This window comes from Dioscorea cayenensis, chromosome 18 (genome assembly GCF_009730915.1).
Source record: "Dioscorea cayenensis subsp. rotundata cultivar TDr96_F1 chromosome 18, TDr96_F1_v2_PseudoChromosome.rev07_lg8_w22 25.fasta, whole genome shotgun sequence".
NCBI lineage: Eukaryota > Viridiplantae > Streptophyta > Magnoliopsida > Dioscoreales > Dioscoreaceae > Dioscorea > Dioscorea cayenensis.
This window is the reverse complement of record NC_052488.1, coordinates 7199482-7223577: the sequence shown is the minus strand read 5'-3', so window position 1 is coordinate 7223577 and position 24096 is coordinate 7199482. Positions and strand designations below refer to the sequence as shown.

Sequence of the window (24096 nt, the reverse complement as noted above, 5' to 3'; positions counted from 1 at the left end):
AGCATAAAACGGGCATCAATTCTTATACAAATACATGCTATATGCAACACATACATATATGAAAATACATACATTTAGACACTTATCAATGATCTGCTGCAAGATATTGAGACACGCCATGACCTCCGTGTGGTGCGTGGCCTGTATCACGCGAACCATGGCAATCTCAGTCTGGAGCACCCCTACAGCACTCTTGAGCATCTCAAAATGATCATAGGCTCGAGATGGGGAGAACATGCGCACTGGTGGTGGCTCTTGTGCTGGAGGAGGTCCCTCAGTCTCCATCTGCTCGGGCTGAGGCTCAGAAATCGGCTGAGACCCCTCTGTTGTAACTCCCTCAGCCTCAAATGGCTCTGGTGGGGGCATGTTCAACACATACACCCTGTCTCTATACCTGTGGATCATACCCATTAGTCGCATGGCCTATAGGCCGAGGGGTGCAGGTATGATCGTCTTCTCGGCCCCTCTGATGGCGTACAGTAGACTCATCCCGATGATGAGTCTAGTAATGTACGGTCTTGAGAAAATAACTCCAATCCTGGCGTACTGCCCCTAGTGCCTCAGATACTCAACCATAATGTGCCCCAGATGGATCGGTTGACTCTATACCATGGAGTACAGGTATAATAGCTCCTGTCTGCTCAATATTATTGTGCTATCACCATGGCCATTCACCGACCTGCTCAGAACGGCATGCATGTAGCGATATGTAGGTCGAGAAAGGCACATGGCCTTGCACACCCCTGGCTAGTACTGGCCTTGACCACATGATGCTCTATACGCTCTCTACGGTGTCAAAGCACCAGGATAGTCTGTCGGTAACTGAGCGTACTCCTCTATGTCTGTGAATGCCTCATTATATAGTCCAAGTAGAATTGAAAACTGACTGACACTCATGTTGTGGTGATGTCCAAATACTCTAAACTGGATCGTGTCTAAATGTAGGTGTTTTCATATATATATCGTATTCACATTGCATATATTTTGTGAGGTTTGATGCCCGTTTTGTGCTTAATCATCTACTATTTACTTTGTAGGGCATAAGGAAGCCATGGAGAACAAGAAGATATCATTTAGGTGAAAAGACAAGAAAACATGAATTTTATACCACCCCCCATACTACCCATTATGGGGGGTGGTATAAAATTCATGTTTTCTTGTCTTTTACTCTAAACTGGATCGTGTCTAAATGTAGGTGTTTTCATATATATATCGTATTCACTTTGCATATATTTTGTGAGGTTTGATGCCCGTTTTGCGCTTAATCGTCTACTATTTACTTTGTAGGGCATAAGGAAGCCATGGAGAACAAGAAGATATCATTTAGGTGAAAAGACAAGAAAACATGAATTTTATACCACCCCCCATACTACCCAGTATGGGGGCCGTATGCACTATAGCAGCAGAATGATTTGGAGTTGTCTGCCCAGATTTTCATACTACCTAGTATATGGGGCCGTATGCACCCCGTATGAAATGCGAATCTAGGGGTTTTGAGTGCTATCCAACCCCCATACGACCCCTATACGGCCCGAATATCGTGGGGGGTATAAATACTGACTTTAAGGGCAGAACAAAGGGGCTTTTTGCTGGGCTTATTTTGGGAGACCACTTGAGAGCCTTTAGGGGGACCTTGGGAAGGAGAAGAAGGGCAATGAAGCTAGGAGATCATTCAAGGCCAAGGTCCAAGACTCTCAAGACAAGAAGGCAACATCATTCAAGGGGAGATCTACCACGATTTGAAGGAAGGAGATCTGCGGCTAGAGGAAGCGTCATTCGGCATTCCTTTAGCGGTGGAAGCTTCATTTGGCATATATTCTATCTCCTCCTCCACCATTTCATCTAGGTAGTGTCACTTATGCTTTTCTTTTGTGTTTCACTTGATTGTATTACTTGTTGTGGGATGATGACACACTAGACCCCAAGGCCACCGGGTGTTGGTGAACCTTGGGGGGTTTTATAATGTATTTTAGATGATGACTTGTTAATTCCATGCTTGGGTAATTTTGAGATTTAATCCAGTGTTTGCATGCTAAGTGCTACACTAAGGAGAAATCCGTAGCTCTTTTATGAGTAATGCATGTAGATGTGACTTGCTAGCATGTATTAGATCATGATTGGATTAGAAGGGGATACTTGTATTATCATGCCGAGAAATTGGGATTGTTCTAATCTTGGAATCTCATTGTCCATTTTACCCTTACATCTTTTATTCATCATCCATGTTTCATGATAATCCCTCAAGGGGATCCGCATCCATAGGCCTTTGCATTACATTGAGTTTCTTGCTTGCTTATTGCTTGTTCTCTCTAATTTGTTGATAATCTTGTTTTAGTTTTAATTTCACCTACTAGAGTAAATTCCCTCACTTGAGATCTTAGGCTAGATAATAGCTCGAGAAGGAGTAAGAGGAGATCCTTAGCCCTGTAGAATACGATCCTCGTGTCTTCACATGAGGTATTACTTGGCGATCTCGTACACTTGTGAGGAAGCAATCAAAGAGCGATCGAACTCAAATGATGAGAGCACCTCTAGTATAAGTATGCGGATAGATGGCTCCCTGATTAACAATAAACGTTTCCAACTACTCACTGAGAGGAGCTCATCAATCTCATCGGCCATGTCATCAGCTAACTGCATCTCCTTGAGTGAGCTCAAATCAAGAAATCACGTCTGACCGAACTTAAGCTTTGACAAATGCTCGAATCGAGCCAGGTGCTCAGGAATCGAGAACTCTATATCCTCCGGCTTAGGTGAGGGCTCTCGGGGATACTTGCCGTCTTGCTTCTTCAATATAGGGACCATATCTGCAAGATTCGAAAAGAAAATCGATCAAAACACTCACAAATTAATATTGCAAAAATCCACATAGTCGTGTAGAAGTTCCACACGACCGTGTGGATCCACGAGACTTGAAAACCGCACGGCCCTTGTGCTAAGATCCATGAAAAATACATCAAATTCATCTCTAAACTCATTCTAAACATGTAATAACCATTCTAGCATAGAAACGAAGCAAATTCACAAATTTCATCCAATAAAAACAAGTATAGTGAAGAAAAGAGAAGATAAGGATTTACTGACAAAATGAAGTTGAAAACTTTGAAATCGGCTGGAAAACTTGAATAAAACCTCTCCAAATCAACTTCACAGGGTTTTGGGAGTGAATGGATGTGTTCTCTGAATGTTTAGGAGTGAAAAAGATGAAGAAACGCGAAAAGATTTTAAAGAAAACCCGCGCCTCTTGGTGTTTTGTACATCCACACGGGCGTTTGAAAATTACCCACACCCGTGTGACTTCACAAAAGAGCCTCATAGGGGTAGACACACGCCCCTGTGTGCTCTCGGGATAGTACACTTTGTCTCTGAACGCATCCACATGAGCGTGTGGAAATTCCCCACGCCCGTGTGCCTGACCCACAGGGGCACACATACACCCCTGTGGCTTCTCTGTCCAACCGAGAAAAAAATTCTAAGTGTTCCACACGCCCCTGTGGAAATTCCACACGAGCGTGTAGATCTTCATAGGGTTACACCCAGGGGCACTCACACACCCCTGTGTCTTCTCAGCATGGCAAGGTCTTCTCTACTGGAAATCACACGGGCGTGTAGAAATTATCCATGCCCCTGTGTAATGCACAATGTCAGACACAGGGGCAAACACACACCCTTGTGTGCTCTCGGGATAGAGCTCTAAACGTCCGCAGAGAAACACATGCTCGTGTGTAAATTCCACAAGGGCGTGTGACCATTACAAAGTCATTCACAGGGGTTGACACACGCCCCTATGTCCTCTCGGGAGGAGCTCTGAACGAAAACACATGCCCGTGTGTAATTTTCACATGGCCGTGTGTCTTCTCTAGATGACTTAGAAAAAATCACAAACCTTGCAGAAAATTTTTGAACATTTACACCTATTCAAAGCCTACCTATATTATGCCAAAGTAACCAGAGAATCATAAAACACATGCTCAAACGACCAAGAACTTCGCCAAACACAATTATGCACATGAAAACATCAATGATCCACAAGAAAAACACAACAATTTGCATGTAAAAATTAAAACACCAACACTCAAAGCCTTATTCATACAAGTACCAAACTTAAAACTAGAAAAATAGTAAAGACTTGTGTTGCCTCCCAAGAAGCTCTTGTTTAACGTCACTAAGCTTGACATACCTCTCCTTACCTCACGGGGGCTCATGGATGAAGGTTTCCTTCTTACCAATAACTTGAAAGCATGATGAACATAATCTTTTGAGAGTAGAGGAGGAGTTATCGAGCATGATACCACATGAGGGTTTGTCACCCTCAATCCGTTCTTGTATATCCCCATTAGCCTTGAGGCGTTTCTTGTGGCATCTCCTTGCTCGCTTCATTTTTCGGAGCACCTTCTTCACGATCCTCAGGATAGATGGTACCTTTATTTCTAGACCAAGCATCAAGACTTCTTCATTTTCCACTTCTTGGTCTAGTACTTCTTCATATGGATCTGGATTTATCATTTCCTGCACATATTCATCCATTAGTTCATTGGTAGTGTCAAGAAAGTAAAGAGTATCATCAAAGTCAAGAGAATGTCACGTGGCTTCGGCGAGACGGTATGTCAACTTGTCGTCGTGAACCCTCAGTGTTAACTCCCCATCGTCTATGTCGATAAGTGCCTTGGAAGTGTGCAAGAATGGCCTCCCAAGTATCAAAGGAACATCTACATCCTTGTCGACATACAACACTACAAAGTCCACATGAAATATGTACTTATCAACCTTCACAAGTATGTCTTCGATAATGCCCCTCGGATGTCTAACCGTTCGGTTCGCCAATTGAAGTGTCATCCGAGTGGGCCAATTGAAGTGTCATCCGAGTATGGCATGATGTTGATACTAGCCCCTGAATCCACTAATGCCATCTCTTCACCCATATTACCAATTTTGCATGGAATAACAAAGCTTCTGGGGTCTTTCTTCTAGTCCAGCATATTCTTTTGCAACACCGCCAAACAAGAGGTATCTAAGATCACCGATGCACTCTCCTCCAATTTCCTCTTGTTGGTCAAAAGATCCTTCAAAAACTTTGCATACTCAAGCATTTAGGATAACACCTCCACAAAAGGAATGTTGATGTGCAATTGCTTGAATAGACCCAAGAACTTCTTGTATTGCTCAGCATTTTGGTTGTTATTCAATCTCGAAGGATAAGGGATTCCTGGCTTGTAAGGTGGGGTTGCCACCTCTTTCTCCTTGTTTGCTCTCTCCTCAACCTCCGTGACATCGGGTGCTTCAACATTGGTTTTCTCACTTGGAAGACTACCCTCAACCTCATGACCACTTCTCAAAGTGATTGTCTTCACATGTTCTCTCGGATTGGTTTCGGTGTTGCTAGGTAAACTCCCTTGAGGTCTCTCCGATAGAGACTTCAAAATTTCCCCCACTTGATTTTCTATATTGTGAAATAACGCGGTGTGGTTGTGAAGTGTAGCTTCAAAAGATTGAAACCTTGTGTCTGATGACTGGACGAATCTTGTTAAAGCTTTCTCTAAATCGGTCATCCGGGTTTCCAAGCCTTAAACTCGGTTCTCCATGTTCGAGGCTTGTTGTTGTTGAAAACCCGGTGGTGCCATGGCCTTTTACTGTCCTTGGTTATTCCAAGAAAATTTGGGATGGCTTCTCCACCCTTGGTTGTAGGTGTTGCTATAAGGATTGCCTTGTCCTCTTAACAAATTGCCCACAAAGTCTACTTGTTCAGTTGGGGTTGAAGTAGTAATCAAAATAGGACAATCGGATGGCATATGCGAACCCCCACAACCATCACAAATTATGATTGCGGCTACCTTTGGTGAAGTCAGTGCATCCAATTTTTTGCTTAGTGCCTCTACTTGGACTACCAAGGATGTGACCGCATCAATTTCATGCAGTCCGGCCACTTTCTTCCTTTCTCTTGCATTCCATTGGTAGCTATTCAAACCCATTTCTTTAATCAATTATCGGGCTTCTTCAGGGGTTTTGTTCCCTATGGTACCTCCTACGGCGGCATCTCGAAGTTATTTGTTACTTGAGCTCAACCCGTTATAAAATGTATTAATAATCATCCACTTAGGGAACCCATATTGGAGACACTTCCGTAAAAGGTCCTTGAATCGTTCCCAAGTCTCAAACAAAGTTTCAAGCTCCATCTAAACAAATGAAGATATCTCATTGCGAAGCTTTACCCGATTTCCCGGAGGGAAGTACCTTGCAAGGAAAGCTTTGACCATTTTGTTCCATGTTGTGATGGAAGCTCTTGGCAATGAATGGAGCCACTGTTTGGCCCTTCCTTTCAAAGAGAATGGGAAAGCCCTCAAGCGAATTGCTTCATCAGAAACCCCACTAATCTTCAACATGTCACAAACTTCAAAGAAGTTCTCAATATGACTTTCAGGTCTTCATCGGCTAACCCATTAAAGTATGCGGACTGTTGAACCATCTGAATAAAGGCTGGCTTCAACTCAAAATTCTGGGCTGCTACCGGTGGCCTCACAATGCTCAATTGTGTCCTATGAATAGTAGGTCTAACAAAATCTGAAAGAGTTCTTCGTTAGCCCTCTTGTTCAGCCATGTTTTCAGATCCTTCACCCTCTATCTCAGCTGAATGATTTTGTTCTTGCACAGGTTCTTTACCCCCTTCTACGAAGTGTTCGTTCAAGTTCAGGATATCCTTCAACCAATGTCGAAGGGTTCTCTCAGATCATAACCTGGAGTTGCTATAAAAGAAAGAAAAACAAATCAGAATGATGATAGAATAAGAAAGTGTGAAATAGAGTAAATAATGAATAGCTAAAATAACAAAGTGCAAAGTGTTTCTAAAATGCCTATTCTCGGCAACGGCGCCAAAAACTTGATACACACCTTGCTACTTAACTAAAGTAAAGATGAATCGATAGTGGTGTGAACAAAATCAATATGAAAAGTAATAAAGAAAATAAGAAAGAGAGGCACAATAATATGAGAGGAAAGGCAATCGATAGAAAGTAGGGCACTCGGACATTGCTCCCCTAGGATTATTGCATCAAGTGCAAGGCTAACTATTATATCTGGCAACTGATGTTTAACAAGTTGTGGAAATCCTAAAATACATTGTCCCAATCCTAAGGTCAACCGTGACTAACTCTACACGGTCCCAAACTGATGTTTAACAAGTACAAGTGCAAAGCCAACTATTATATCACGTAACTGCTACAATAAATTGCCATAGTAATTTGCTAAAGTACCCGCTATAGTACTCTGCCAAAAAATCTCATGAGTCCACACTTTTCATCGAGGCATAATAAACGGCCACACATCTATGCCATAGATTGAGTCACTTCTTTAATAGGGGATAACATCAACGAAGATCTTGCTACCCTTGCACAAGTCAGAACATATGAGTGTGATTGCCTTGGTGCCCCTCCAATTTACATATTCCATTAAGTATAATGGAGGTTCACAGAGACTCATATGTCTTTGAGCACAACTTGTGTCTTCTCGTGTGTTCACTTCAAGATTCCATCAACAAAAATGCATTCGCAATCTACTTTGGCTTCTTTCTTCTACATTGGGCTTCACAACCCTACATGTACAAAAGAACACAAAAACACATGTATTAGCAATAAAATCTGAGAAAAGAAATGTTTATCGTAAGAAAAGAATACTTCATATTAATAATACACAAGCACTTATCAGTAATGGAGGTACTGGTGATGCCAGAGGAGTCGGTGGAGCTCTGGGTCTCATCACAAAAGGCGAGGTCGCGTCTCGCTCAAGAAACTGCTGTAGAATATCAAGATGAGCAATCACCTTTGTGTGGTTCACAGCCTGTGTCGCACGAACCTTAGCTAGCTCTGTCCTTAGCACCCCTACAACACTCTCGAGTCTCACAAAATGATCATAGGCTAGAGATGGAGAAAACATACGCACTATAGGTGGCTCCTGTGCTGCAGGTGGTGCCTCAGTCTCCATCTTCTAAGGCTGTAGCTCAGGAGCAAGCTGTAAACCCTCTACTGCCTCACCCTTGTCCTCGGTTGGCTCTAGTGGGGGTATGATCATCACATAAACTCCATTTGTGTATCTCCGGATTATCCACATGAGTCTCATAGTCTCCAAGCTGAGGGGAGATGGTACTATCATCTTCTTGGCTCCCCTGATCGCATTTCGCAAACCCATCCTGATGATGAGTCTGCTGATGTACGGGCCTCAGAAGAAGACTCTGACCCTGGTATACTGACCCTGATGCGGTAGATACTCTACATAATGTGTCCAAGATTGAGTGGCTTACTCAGTACTATAGAATAGGGGTAGAGTAACTGTTGCCGACTCAAAACTCCCGTCTATTGCCACGACAGTTCACTAATCTACTCAGAACAGCATGGATGTACCTATAGGCAAGTCGGGAGAGATATGTCAACTTAGACACTCCCGAATCATACTGTCCCTGGCTGCATAATGCTCTGTATGCACGCTACGGTGTCAAACTGTCGAGGTAGTCTGTCGGCAGCTGCTCATACTCCTCGATGTCTGTAAATTCCTCATCATACAAACCCAGTATGATCGAGATTTGTGTGACGCTCATACTATGATACTGTCCAAATGTTCTAAACTGTATAGTGTCAATACTCAAGAAACTGCTGTAAGCTCTGTCGAACTCAACTGAGGCGAGCACCACCAATGTCAACATACAGATCGTCGATTCTCTGATCGATAATAAGTGCCTCCAGCTACCCACTGATAGTAGCTCCTTTACCTCACCTGCCATATCATCTCCCAGCTGTATCTCTCTCAATGCACTCAAGTCGAGCAAACGCGATTGTTTGAACTTGAGCTTCGACAAACGCTCAAATTGGACCTGATGCTCAGGAATGGCAAACTCCATGTGCTCAGGCTCAGGAGAATGCTCTCAGGGATGCTTGTTGGCTGCTTTCTTGGTCCTGGGTGCCATATCTGGAAGAATTAAATAGAAATTGATCAAATAAACTTTGAACCTAATTGTGCAGAAATTAACACGGTCGTGTGGAAATTCCACATGCCCATGTGGATCTTCGGGGCGTGAAAGCCGCACGACCACTATGCAAAAATCCCAAAAATACATTACAAATTCACTCAAAATTTTTTCTAAAAGTATACACCAACCATTTAAACATGAAATCGAAGCAACATTCACTAGTTTACATAAAATAAATTAAGATTTGGCGAAGAAAAGAGGAAAGAGGGCTTACCAACGAAATGGAAAGAAAAAACTTTGAATACGGCCAGAAAACTCACTCAAATCTCTATAAATCGATGGTGAGGGGTCAGGAGAGCAAAGAGATATGTTCTCTAAGTGTTTGGGAGTGAAAAGATGAAGAGGCGCTAGTAGGTTCTAAAGAAAAACCACACCTCTTAGCGTTCTGTGCATAAACACGGGTGTGGGGAAATTCCATACGGTCGTGTGACTCTATAGGGGAGCATCACAGGGGCAGACAAACGCCCCTGTGTGCTCTCGGGATAGCTTAAGTTGCCTTTGAACGCATCAACACGGGCGTATGAAAATTCTCCATGCCCTTGTACCCGACCCACAGGGGCACCCACACGCCCATGTGGCTTCTCTGGCTTACCGAGAAAATGGCTAAGTGGCCCACACGCCCCTGTGGAAATTCTATACGGGCATATGGATGCTCATAACGGTACTCACAGGGTACTCACACGTCCCTGTGTGCTCTCGGGATGGAGGAAAAGCCTCTGTAGGGTTCCACACGGCCATGTGGAAATTAACCTTCTCCAATTTCACTATTAGGTGCAACTAGGTTTGATGGATTTGCTCGTGTCATGCACCGCACCTTGCAAAGTCAATAAAGATAAAGAAAGTTGAGCTTAAAAAGAAGTAAAACAAATGAAAAGAAGAAATAAAAGAAAAGAAAAAATAGTTAGAGCAATAAGCTAGAAGTTTCCTAGAATTCCTTATGTTCCCCGGCAACAGCGCCAAAAACTTGATTGATCACCCGCAAGTGTACGGGGTCTCCAAGTAATACTTTGAGCGAGGGCCCAAGCATCGTATTCCACGGGGCTAAGGAGCTCCTATTACTCATCCATCACCTATTATCTAACCTTACAACTTGAGCATGGTATACTACTCTAATACATGCAAGAATGTAAATAGAGCACAATCCAAGGCAAGCAAGGAAATCACAAAAGCAATGATAATAAAAATAGGCCTAGGGACGAGGATCCTCATGAGGGGTCATCATGATATATGGATGCATAAGAATAAAATATCAAAGGTGATTTAGACCGACGGACTTCAACAATAGTTCAACCCAAATTTCTCCTTAATCTCGTACAAATGATGACAAGGATCTCTCCTTAATCATATCCCTACGATTGCATTAAGTGAATGAAGAACATGCAACAAGGATACACTTAACCTAAGTTTATCCTCATGGTTCGGAGGGGCTACCTACATCCAATTTCTCGGTATGTTGGTCAAAGATTACCCCTTTTAGCTCATTAACGATCTAGTACACGCGAGTAGGTCACGTCAACATGTACAACTCAAACAAGAATTAAGGATTTCTCCACATAATAGTTCTAGCCATGAAATACAATGAGCCAAACCATAAATCACACCAATGCATTCCAAATTTAAGTGTAGCATCCAAAATACATGATGAACCCCGCAAGGTTCACCTACATCCGGTGGCCTTGGGGGTCTAGTATGCCATCATACAAACAAGTATCTCAAACTCAACAAAATTAAGAAGTAATTGCATAAATGACACTCCCTAGTCCGAATGATGATGAGGATGAAGAATGACAGCCGAATGACGATTCCTCTAACCCAAGGAAGGCCGAATGCTCCTCCTCTTTTGATGATGAAGCTCTCCCCTTGAAGTTCAAGATCTTGATCTCTCCAAGCCTCAAACCAAAACACTCCCAAGAATGATGTCTTCGTTCTCCTTTCTCTCCCAAGTAATGGCTGCCCAGAGTCCTCCCCCAAAAAGTCCCTCAAATGGCCTTCAAGATACCCTCAGATATCCCCCAACATCTCTCACAAATTGGCCTCTACATGGGTGGTATATCGGCTCAATGAGGAGCTCATTGAGGTGGTATACCGGCTCAATGAGGAGCTCATTGAGGCCGTTTGGGGTAGGCAAAGTACACAGAAAGCTCTTAGAATAGTCTCTATACTGGCTCAATGAGCACCTCATTGAGCCAGTATGCCTTCAAGCAAATCATCTTCTTCAATAGCTACAGTAATCATCCCGGGCAGCATTGAGCCCGTATACCATGGTTCAATTTCACACTTGAAAACTCTCCAGGTGCTACAGTGGTAGCTATAGTGATTTTGCTACAGCGCCGCTACAATACCATGACTTGGTTTTCTTCTCTTTTTTGCCCAAATTGTATCTTTGTGTTCTCCATGGCGTTTCTGTGCCCTGAAAAGAAAATATCATATATGGCTAAGCACAAAATGGGCATCAATCCTTATAGAAATACATGCTAAATACATCAAATATATACACTAAAATACGTACATTTAGACACTTATCAAATATCCCCGCACCTAATCGTTTGCTTGTCCTGAAGCAAATAAATCATGAAGAACAAGGGAAATGATAAGTGGCTAAATGCATTACCTCCGGCTCAAATAAATACAAGACTCTACAAGCATTGGAAAATGATATATAGATAATGAGTTACAAAACATTAAGCACAACAAAAAGATCATGTCTCACCTCTTATATGTCTGTGCCATGTGTGTGAATCTTGTATTTCATCTACCCTGACCTGGTCTAGCTTACTGACTTCAATCAGTACAGCTCTAGATGCTAATCACTCCACATGCAAAGAGTACTATGTCTTAAAAATGCTAAGTGCTACTTCAATAAACAAGTAAGATCCTTCTAAGTTCTGAACATGAACTAAATCCCTTTTCCTTTTCAAAGCCTCTAGTAGGTAGTCAACAAGATCACTAGGGTTTTTATTTTCACTTCATTTCATCAAATTTTTTTCAAGTCCGGCTAACATAGACTGCACAAAGAAACCTTTCTGGAGGGTGCACATGCTGGTTAGTCACAAGAGCCACCCAACTACTCGATTACTTTCTACATAGATGCATTCATGCTTCACTAGCAGAGGAATACTGACATATACTCATTTTTCTTTTTCTATTTTCATTTTTTTTCTTTTTCATTCATTTTCATTTCATTTTTTTTTCACATTTTCTTTTTCACATTCACCCTAGATCACATCTTCAGACTACTCTACATTCCACAAAACTAGGGCTAGGACAACAAGACTTAGAAGTTTTTAAGAGTTCATTGAATAAAAGAACTTAATACTCTAAAACCAAATACTCAAAGTTGTGTGTTAAGAATACAAGAGAGTTAGAGTAGTCAAGTTGGCTATTCCGAGGGCATCAACATAAGATTCAGTGCACAAGACAATACTAGAGGTGAAACAAGATTCAATAGAGTATAATAACAAATATGTAACTCAAATCAATCATTAATCCATGCTATAAGAGTCTTACAATAATTAACAAGCTATCATGCGTAAACTAGCATGCAAATAATACCCTAGATCAAAAGATCCACCCATCCCCACACCTAGTGTTGTACATTGTCCCCAATGTGCACTAGTCATGAAAAACATAATAATATATACAATGAAAACAATGGAGGAGGGTGGAACGAACTTCACTGGTTAAATCTTGTGCACAAGGCGAGATATGACCCAAACAAAAGGTGTTGCAAGCTTTCCATGTCAGATCCAGCTTCCATGGAATGTGGAGAGGCTCACCAAGCTCCCTTAATGCCCTGCAAGGCATAAAGGGGCATTATCATTCCAAACAAAAATTAAGATTGCAAAAATAAGTACTAAGGAGTACCCAAACACAAACATACTAGATAAAAGGAAGCAAAGTTGAACACAAGGTTGGTAGGGCATCCCCTTCCCGACTTATTAAAATTAAACAAACACACTTGCATTAAAAGTAAAATCGAAATAAGCAAACTGCAGAAATAAAAACAAGTGTCCATGCTAAAAAATGAAATATATCATCAAATGGCGCTGAAGGTGGCGGGGGAATGGAGCAGGAAGCAGTAGTAGCCTGTGAGGATGATCCACGGGAGGAGATGATAAACTGCTGGAAATGCTCCATGAGCTGGCGCTGACCCTCTAAAACCTGCTAAATCTGTCCTCGTATCTCGCGCTACTAATGATGAATAGCCTGAATGTCATCCTCCATAGTCTTGAATCTAGAGTCAAAGTCTGATGGGAATGAAGTGCCAGGAGGGTCCTGAGTGGATACTCCATCATATTTGGACTCTGACTCATCATGATTATGCTGACTGGATTCTCCTATGGTCAAGTGTGAAGCAAGTCTGCATATGACACTCTTTTTCTCTAACAAACCAATTGCTCGCAAGACAGGCGCTCCAAGAGGTGCCACATCTCCGATTATAGTCATGCCTTTAGTGCGGTCCAACAAATTCATACCGTGGATTAATCTTGTGATGTAGGGCCCTGCAAAGATAGATCCCAGATGAACAAACTGACCCTGATGAATGAACGATTCAGCAACAAGATGCCCAAGATGGATAGGATACTCCTCGAGGATGCCATACATGGTGAACAAGTCGGATTGTGTAACTACACCCGTGCTATCTTTCCGACCTCCAATAAAGCGTGAGATGAGAGCATGAATGTATCTGTGGAGGAGGTTCACCAAACGAGTAACCTTCTGCATATTTGTGGTGTCACTAGGTGCTAAGGACTTCCAATATTTGCTTGCACTCATGCCAAATGGATAATCAATGAGGGGCCAATTAAGCAATGACGCGCTAATGAACTCATCATCATAAATTCCCATGTATTTTGCAAACTCCATGTGGTTCATTTCATGAATCTTGCCAAAAGCTTGGAACCTAATTGCACATTGTCATCGAATGAGAACACTCCTCTCATCTTGCTTCACCTCAAATTTGCTCAACACCTCCAATGTGAGTTGGCGAAAAGTAGGTTCATCGATTGAAAATAATTCCGTCTAACCATTTTGAGCAAATAAATCTCTCACTTGCTCATCCCAACCAAGTTCTCCTAGGACATTCCACTCAATATGCTGAAAAGTACCAAATGGTTTGGTCTTTAAATTTTCATAACGAGACTTGTGAAGAGAACAAGAGAAACGAGGTTCTTTGAGGGTGTGAGAGTCGTTCCTTGGCCGTTTAGATGCGAGTTTCTTTACGTGTGGCATTCCTACATCAATAATAATTCAAGTAAGAATTAAAGGAATCCAAGAGGATGCATAATGTGGCATGAAAATGGATAAAAACATGATGAAACTCAAGAGAATAGGATCCATACGGGCATATGGAGCCCGTATGGATACTATTCAACTTGCAAGAGTCTCCCATCATCATGAATTCGAAAATCTTTGTACATATTTTCAAGAAAATTCAAAGATATGATGTTCATACCACACAATACAAGCTAAAAGTTTGAAACAATCCACACAAAAACTCAAGAAACCAAGAAGAAAAGAATAGAATAAATTTTTCTCATCAAGTTCCTTACCAACAAAAGCTTGAGAGCATTTGAGTTTAGCTTGAAGAAGAACACTAGATCTACTTCCCAAGGAGATGAGGAGATGATTTAGAACAAGAAGTGGTGAGATTCGGCCATGGTTTGATGAATGATGGAAGCTAGGGGTTGGCTAGAGAAGAAGAAGAATGGAAAGAAAGAAAAGATGGCAAGGTTCCCATGTAAAATGTGACTCCATACAGCCTCAATGAGGTGCTCATTGATGCCGTTTGGAGTAGTGTAAAGTTGTTGGAATTTCCAAACGACCTCAATGAGTAACTCATTGAGGCTGTTTGGAGCAAGCCAAACTTTCTGGAAAAATCCAGACTGCCTCAATGAGCTCCTCATTGAGGCCGTTTGGACTTAAAATTATGCTTTAAAGCTTTGAATGCTTCTCCAAACTCATGGGCAAGGCTACAAAGTGTTCTAAAATCATCTCCAACATGAAATAATGGTTCAAAATTTTGATCTAATGCATGAAATGATACTTCAAACAAGTGCTACGCAACAATAAAAATAGGTAAACAATCACATGGACAATGATCATGATACACAAAATAATGAGAGCATGGACTTATTTAAATTAATAACTCCAAGAGAATACGAAAAATAACAAGAACATGAACACAAAGAACACTCAAACATCAAAATAAACCCCGGCATGCTTGGGTCGCCTCCCAAGAAGCGCTTGTTTAACGTCACGAGCCTGACGTACCTTTTCACCTACCTCATGGGGGTTCGAATAATTTGAAATTTCCCCCGGTCAACTTCGAATTGTTGGTATTAAAATATAGCTTCAACCTCTATCCATTCACCTTAAAAGTGCCTTTTTTGGGGTGAGTTACTTCAATTGCTCCGTGTGGAGAAACTTGAGTGACCGTATATAGACCAAACTAACGTGACCTAAGCTTTCCTGGGAATAGTCTTAGCCTGGAGTTGAATAGTAAAACTTGGCCTCCTACTTGAAATTGTTTAGGTACTTGATATGCCTATCATGGTACTGCTTCACCCTTTCTTTGTAAAGTTTGGAATTTTCGTATGCCATGGCGCACCATTCATCCAATTCATTCAAATGAAACTTCCTCTTCTCACCTGCAAGAGTGGAATCAAGATTTAGAAATTTAATAGCCCAATAAGCTTTGTGTTCAAGTTCAACAGGTAAGTGGCAAGCTTTTCCATAGACTAATCTGTATGGAGTGGTCCCTATAGGAGTCTTATATGCAATTCTGTATGCCCAGAGAGCATTATCCAAGTGATCTTCCCAGTCTCTTCTATTCTGAGCAACATTTTTCTCCAAGATTCTTTTTAAATCCCAGTTGGAAGCTTCCACTTGCTCGCTAGTTTGTGGATGATATGGCGTTGCTAGTTTGTGGTAAACATTGTAGCGCTTTAGAATTTTTGCAAACTGAGCATTACAAAAGTGAGTGCCTCGATCGCTAATGATTGTCCGTGGTGTTCCAAACCTGGAGAAAAGTTTTCTTTAAGAATTTTACCACTTCCCTTGTGTCGCTTGTTGGTAGGGCCTGAGCTTCCACCCATTTAGATATGTAATCGACTGCCACGAGAATGAACTTGCAACCATGTGAGCTTGGGAATGGCCCCATGAAGTCAATCCCCCACACGTCAAAAAATTCACAAGCTTGATTCCAATTCTGGGGCATCTCATCTCGGCGAGAAATGTTACCCACCCTCTGACATCTATCACAAGATTGTATGAACTTTTGGGTGTCTTGAAATAATGACGGCCAATAGAAACCTGAATCAAGAATCTTCTTTGCAGTTCGATTTGCATTGTAATGTCCCCTAGTTGGTCCTGAATGACAGTGTTTCAAGATACTTAGACCCTCAGTCTGCGATACACATCTTCGAACATCCTGGTCTGAAGAAATCCTAAAAAGGTAAGGGTCTTCCCACACATAGTGCTTCAGGTCTAAAAAAAAAAAAAAATTCGTTGTTGATGTGTAAACCATTTTGGGATGACACCCTCGACTAAATAGTTGGCAAAATTGGCAAACCATGGTGGTTCACACTCTTCTATTGTCCGAATACTGTACAAGTGTTCCTCAGGAAATGAATCATTGATATCTTTCTCCATCAAAGTATCAAGATTGGGATTCTCTAATCGGGATAGATGATCTGCTGTGAGATTTTCGGCCCCTCTCTTGTCCTTAGTCTTCAAATCAAATTCCTGGAGCAATAGGACCCATCTAATCAAGCGTGGCTTGCCATCAAACTTGCTAAGTAGATATCGCAAAGCAGAATGGTCAGTGTATACCACCACTTGGATAGAACTAGATATGATCTGAATTTATCAAATGTGAACACAATGGCAAGTAAGTCTTTTTCTTTTGTGGTATAGTTCTCCTGGGCATCTGTTAATGTTTTGCTAGCATAGTATATAGGATGGAAATGTTTGTCTCGTCGCTGCCCAAGAACTGAACCCACTGCAAAGTCACTTACATCACACATTAATTCAAATGGAGACTCCCAATCTAGAGCTACCATTATGGGTGTGAGTGAGTTTTTCTTTGAGCGTGATAAAAGCTTCCATGCAATCATCATCAAACTTGAATGGTGCATCGTTTTCCAGCAATTTCGTTAAAGGTCTGGCGATTTTGGTGAAGTCCTTGATAAACCTTCTATAAAAACCTGCATGCCCAAGAAAACTCCTAATAGCTTTTACTGAAGTTGGGGGAGGTAATTTCTCTGTAATGGAAATTTTTTCTTTGTCCACCTCAATTCCCTCCTTGGAAATTTTGTGACCCAGAACTATCCCTTCTTGAACCATGAAGTGGCATTTCTCCCAACTGAGTACAAGGTTGGTCTCCTCACATCGAGTGAGAACGCGCTCAAGATTCCTGAGACATAATTCAAAGGAGTCACCAAACAAAGAAAAATCATCCATGAACACCTCCATGAAGTCTTCCACCATATCGTCAAAAATTGCCAACATGCATCTCTAAAAAGTGGCGTGGGTGTTACACAGGCCAAACGGCATTCGGCGATATGCAAATGTTCCATAAGGGCATGTGAATGTGGTTTTTTCTTGGTCCTCTGGAGCAATGGGGATTTGAAAATATCCTAAAAAGCCATCAAGGAAATAGTAATATGAATGCCCAACAAGCCTCTCGAGCATCTAATCAATAAATGGCAGTGGGAAATGGTCTTTTCAGGTGGCATTGTTCAATTTCATGTAGTCAATGCAGACACGCCACCCTGTGATTGTTTAAGTAGGAATCAACTCATTCTTCTCATTGGTGATCACAGTCATCCCCCCTTTTTAGGAACTACTGGCACCGGGCTCACCCATTCATTGTCAGAAATTGGATAGATAATGCCTGCATCAAGAAGTTTGATGACCTTAGCCTTTACCACTTCCTTTATGTTTGGGTTTAGTCTTCTTTGTGGTAAGGCTGAGGGTTTATGATCATCCTCCATTAAGATTTTGTGAGTGCAGAACGAAGGATTTATTCCATTAATATCAGCTATCTTCCAGGCAATTGCTTTCTTGTGCTTCTTCAAGACATTCACCAAATCACTCTTCTGTTCGACCATAAGGTTTGAGGCAATGATGACAGGAAGTTGAGTTCCTTCCCCAAGAAATGCATATTCGAGATGTTCAGGCAACTTTGTCAATTCCAGTTTAGGTGCTTCCTCAATTGAAGGTTGGAGATTTTTATTCAGCAACACATCACTTTGTTCTGGTTCATCTTCATCTGCATATATGGAGCTTTCATCTGAACTGTCGCTGATGCCATACACAGGTTGCCCATTATCCTCAGTATTTTCCATTTGATCTCGGCTGGGTTTAGCTATCGGAATTGACTGACATGCTTCCAGTTTTGCTATGTTGTCAGTGGAAAGATTGACTTCTTCCTTCGTTGGAACTTTTCCATAATTCATGAAGTCTGTAAGCATGGGTTTCCAAAAATTATCTTCAGCTGCTGTAACAGTGCCTTCCAATGGCTTGAATCTACATATCTAATTATTGTGTATGTGGAATAAATGATGTATAGGTGGTACCCAATAATTCCAGATATCAACCACAGCTTGCTCATTCCCTTGTGTAAATTCCAAACATGCCATAAAAAACCTTCTCCAATTTCACTATCAGGTGCAACTAGGTTTGATGGATTTGCTCGTGTCATGCACCATACCTTGCAAAGTAAATAAAGATAAAGAAAGTTAAGCTCAAAAAGAAGTAAAACAAATGAAAAGAAGAAATAAAAGAAAAGAAAATTAGTTAGGGCAATAAGCTAGAAGTTTCCTAGAATTCCTTATGCTCCCCGGCAACGGCACCAAAAACTTGAATGATCACCCGCAAGTGTATGGGGTCGCCAAGTAATACCTTGAGCAAGGGCCCAAGGATCGTATTCCACGGGGCTAAGGTGCTCCTATTACTCATCCATCACTATTATCTAACCTTACAACTTGAGCATGGTATACTACTCTAATACATGCAAGAATGTAAATAGAGCACAAGTATAACAATTCCAAGGCAAGCAAGGAGATCACAAAAGCAATGATAATAAAAATAGGCCTATGGACGAGGATCCCCATGAGGGGTCATCATGATGTATAGATGCTTAAGAATAAAATAGTAAAGGTGATTTAGACCGATGGAACTCAACAATAGTTCAACCCCAATTTCTCGGCGATTAAACCCTAATACCGTACAAATGATGACAAGGATCTCTCCTTAATCATATCCCTACGACTACATTAAGTGAATGGAGATCACGTAACAAGGATACACTTAACCTAAGTTTATCCTCATGGTTCGGAGGGGCTACCTACATCCAAATTCTTGGTATGTTGGTCAAAGATTACCCCTTTTAGCTCATTAACGATCTGGTACAAGCGAGTAGGTCACGTCTACGTGTACAACTCAAACAAGAACTAAGGATTTCTCCACATAATAGTTCTAGGCATGAAACACAATGAGTCAAACCATAAATCACACCAATGCATTCCAAATATAAGTGTAGCATCCAAAATACATGATGAACCCCGCAAGGTTCACCTACATCTGGTGGCCTTGGGGGTCCAGTGCACCATCATACAAACAAGTATCTCAAACTCAACAAAAATAAGAAGTAAATACATAAATGACACTCACTAGTCCGAATGATGATGACGATGAAGAATGCCGGCCGAATGACGATTCCTCTAACCCAAGGAAGGCCGAATGCTCCTCTTCCTTTGATGATGAAGCTCTCCCCTTGAAGTTCAAGCTCTTGATCTCGCCAAGCCTCAAGCCAAAACACTCCCAAGAATGACGTCTTCGTTCTCCTTTTCTCTCCCAAGTAATGGCTGCCAAGAGTCATCTTCCAAAACTCCTTCAAATGGCCTTCAAGATACCCTCATATACCCCCAACATCTCTCACAAATTGGCCTCTACATGGGTGGTATATCGGCTCAATGAGGACCTCATTGAGGTTGTATACGGCTCAAAGAGGAGCTCATTGAGGCTGTTTGTGATAGCCAAAGTACACAAAAAGCTCTTAGAATAGACACTATACTGGCTCAATGTGCACCTCATTGAGCCAGTATGCCTTCAAGCAAATCATCTTCTTCAATAGCTACAGTAATCATCCCGGGCTCCATTCCTGGTAGCATTGAGGCCGTACGCCATGGTTCAATTTTTGACTTGAAAACTCTCCATCCCGCGACTTGGTTTTCTTCTCTTTTTTGCCCAAATTGTATCTTCGTGTTCTCCATGGCGTTTCTGTGCCCTGAAAAGAAAATATCATATATGACTAAGCACAAAATGGGCATCAATCCTTATAGAAATACATCAAATATATATACTAAAATACGTACATTTAGACACTTATCAAATATCCCCGCACCTAATCGTTTGCTTGTCCTCAAGCAAATAAATCATGAAGAACAAGGGAAATGATAAGTGGCTAAATGTATTACCTCCGGCTCAAATAAATACAAGACTCTACAAGCATTGAAAAATGATATATAGATAATGAGTTACAAAACATTAAGAACAACAAAAAGATCATGTCTCACCTCTTATATGTCTGTGCCATGTGTGTGAATCTTGTATTTCATCTACCCTGACCTGGTCTAGCTTACTGACTTCAATCAGTATAGCTCTAGATGCTAATCACTCCACATGCAAAGAGTACTATGTCTTAAAAATGCTAAGTGCTACTTCAATAAACAAGTAAGATCCTTCTAAGTCCTGAACTTGAACTAAATCCCTTTTCCTTTTCAAAGCCTCTAGTAGGTAGTCAACAAGATCACTAGGGTTTATTTTCACTTCATTTCATCAAATTTTTTTCAAGTCCGGCTAACATAGACTGCACAAAGAAACCTTTCTGGAGGGTGCACATGCTGGTTAGGCACAAGAGCCACCCAACTACTCGATTATAGTCTACATAGACGCATTCATGCTTCACTAGCAGAGGAATACTGACATATACTCATTTTTCTTTTTCTTTTTTCATTTTTTTTTCTTTTTCATTCATTTTCATTTCATTTTTTTCACATTTTCTTTTTCACATTCACCCTAGATCACGTCTTCAGACTACTCTATATTCCACAAAACTAGGGCTAGCACAACAAGACTTAGAAGTTCTTAAGAGTTCATTGAATGAAAGAACTTAATACTCTAAGACCAAATACTCAAAGTTGTGTGTTAAGCATACAAGAGAGTTCGAGTAGTCAAGTTGGCTATTCCCAGGGCATCAACACAAGATTCAGTGCACAAGACAATACTAGAGGTGAAACAAGATTCAATAGAGCACAATAACAAATATGTAACTCAAATCAATCATTAATCCATGCTAGAAGAGTCTTACAATAATTAACAAGCCATCATGCGTAAACTAGCATGCAAATATTACCCTAGATCAAAAAATACACCCATCCCCACACCTAGTGTTGTACATTGTCCCCAGCGCCGACGCTACAGTACCACTGCTACAGTACTCCCGCAATAGTAATGTGCTAATATGCTACAGTACCGCGACCTGGTTTTCTTCTCTTTTTTGTCCAAATTGTATCTTCGCGTTCTCCATGGCGTTTCTGTGCCCTGCAAAGAAAATAACATACGATTAAGCACAAAACGGGCATCAATCCTTATAGAAATACATGCTAAATACATTAAATATATACACTAAAATATGTACATTTAGACATTTATCAGCGGGGCATTTGAGTTAATGCCTCCACAAATGGGATGTTGATGTGCAACTTCTTAAATAGACGCAAGAACTTCTTGTATTGCACATCATTTTAGTCGTTGCTCAATCTTGAAGGGTAAGGGGTTCTTGGCTTATAAGGTGGGGGTGCCACATCCTTGTCTTTTGCTGTCTCCTCAACCTCCATGACCTTGGGTAACTCAATATTGGTCTTCTCACTAGGGAGCCTACTTTCAACTTTAAGACCACTTCTCAAAGCGATCGCCTTCACATGCTCTCTTGGATTGATCTCCGTCTTGCTCGGCAAACTCCTTTGAGGTCTTTCCGAGAGTGACTTCACAATTTGTCCCACTTGGTTCTCCAAGTTGCGCAGTAAAGCGGTGTGGTTGCAAAGTGTGGCTTCAACCGATTGAAATCTTGTATCCGACGATTGAATGAACTTGGTCAAAGCCTTCTCTAAGTTGGCCATCCGGTTTTCCAGCCCTGAAACTCTATTCTCCATTTTTTGGGGCTTGTTGTTGTGGTTGGAAACCCGGTGGTGCCATAGTCTTCTGTTGTCCTTGATTACTCCACGAAAGGTTTGGGTGGCTCCATCACACCGGATTGCAGGTATTGTTATATGGATTTCCTTGATTTGTCATTGCATTACCTATAAAATCAACCTGTTCCACGAAAGTAGTACCACCAATCGAAATAGGGCAATCAGATGAGACATGCCCTCCCCCACACCCATTGCAACTCATCGCGGCCGTCAATCTAGGAGAAGTTAGAGTGTCTAACATCTTGCTCAATGACTCTACCTGGGCCACTAATGATGTGACTGCATCGATCTCATGAAGTCCGGCTATCTTCTTTCTGTCCCGTGTGTTCCACTGATAACTATTCATAGCCATTTCTTCAATGAGATGTCGGGCTTCTTCGGGGGTCTTGCTTCATAAGGTACCTCCTATTGCAGCATCAAGTAACTGCTTCGTGCTTGGGTTCAAATCACTATAGAAAGCTTGAATAATTATCCACTCGGAGAATCCATGTTGAGGACATTTCTGCAAGAGCTCCTTGAACCTGTCCCATGTCTTAAAAAAGAGACTCCAATTCCGTTTCCACAAAAGAAGATATCTCATTCCTAAGCTTCGCATATTTTTCGGCAGAGAAATATCCGGCAAGAAAAGCTTCATCCATCTCCCACATGTAATGATCGACACTCTAGGTAATAAATGTAGCCATTACTTCACTCTTCCTTTCAAGGAAAATGGGAAGGCCCTCAACTCAATAGCATCATCCGTTACTCCATTAATCTTGAGCATATCACACACTTCCAAGAGGTTCTCAATGTGATTATTTGGATCCTCATCGGCCATACCATTAAATTGTGCCGAATTCTGTAACATCTGGATGAAGCCTGGCTTGAGCTCAAAACTCTGAGCTGTAATTGGTGGCCGCACAATACTAGACTGTGTGCCAAGAACTCCGGCTCTGGCATAATTAGAGAGTTTCCTCTACTGCTCATTCTATTCTGTCATATTATCAGACCCTTCACCTTCTATCTCAACTTGATTTGACTGTTCTTGCACTGGTTCTTTTCTCCTTCTGTGAATTATCCTTCCAATGTCTGGATCTTCTTCAACTAAAGTTGAAGGGTTTCGTCGGGTCATAACCTGGAGCTGCAACCAAAAAATGAAAATCAAATCAGAACGATGGAAGAATAAGAAAGTGCGAAATAGAATAAGTGACGAATAGCTAAAATAGCAAAGTGCAAAGAGCTTCTAAAATGCCTATTCTCCTGCAACGGCGCCGAAAACTTGACACACCCATTGCGAGTGCGTACCGCAAGTGCACGGGTTGTTGAAGTAATAAAGTACCTTGGTGAGTCGGTAGTCATATCCACATGGAATAGTGCTTGGAAACACAAGAATTGCTATTTAACTATGGTGAAGATAATTAAAGAGTGGTGTGAACAATACCAATGCAAATGGAAAAAAAAAATAAGAAAGAGATACAAGAGAATAATAGGAGAGGCAATCGATAGAAGATGGGGCACCCGTACATTGCTCACCCTAGGACTATTGTTTCAAGTATAAGGCTAATTATTATATCTCCTAACTAACATTCAATGAGTCATGGAAATTGTAAAACACACGGTCCTAAACCTAAGGTCAACCGTGACTAACCCTCACACTATGCCCCGGTGGAAAGGGATACCATCGAGGCCTCACACTGTATGAGGTTGCATGAGGATCTTGGAATTCCAAGTGATAAACCCTATTTCATAATATAGATCTAACCCTTTGGTCCAGGCGAAAGACCCCTAGTCACAATTAAATCCCAACACTAAGGATTACTTCAACGCTTCACTTTGTTGCTTGCG

General features: G+C 41.5%; 2 non-coding genes across 2 annotated transcripts; both read left to right on the top strand.

The window, feature by feature from the left end:
* Nucleotides 1-6099: 6099 nt before the first annotated feature.
* LOC120283189 lies at nt 6100-6206 on the top strand. Its single transcript, XR_005543187.1, has one exon. It is a non-coding gene; the product is annotated as a small nucleolar RNA R71 (small nucleolar RNA).
* Nucleotides 6207-22754: 16548 nt separating this feature from the next.
* On the top strand, nt 22755-22862 carry LOC120283065. Its single transcript, XR_005543067.1, has one exon. It is a non-coding gene; the product is annotated as a small nucleolar RNA R71 (small nucleolar RNA).
* The last annotated feature ends 1234 nt before the right edge of the window (nt 22863-24096 follow it).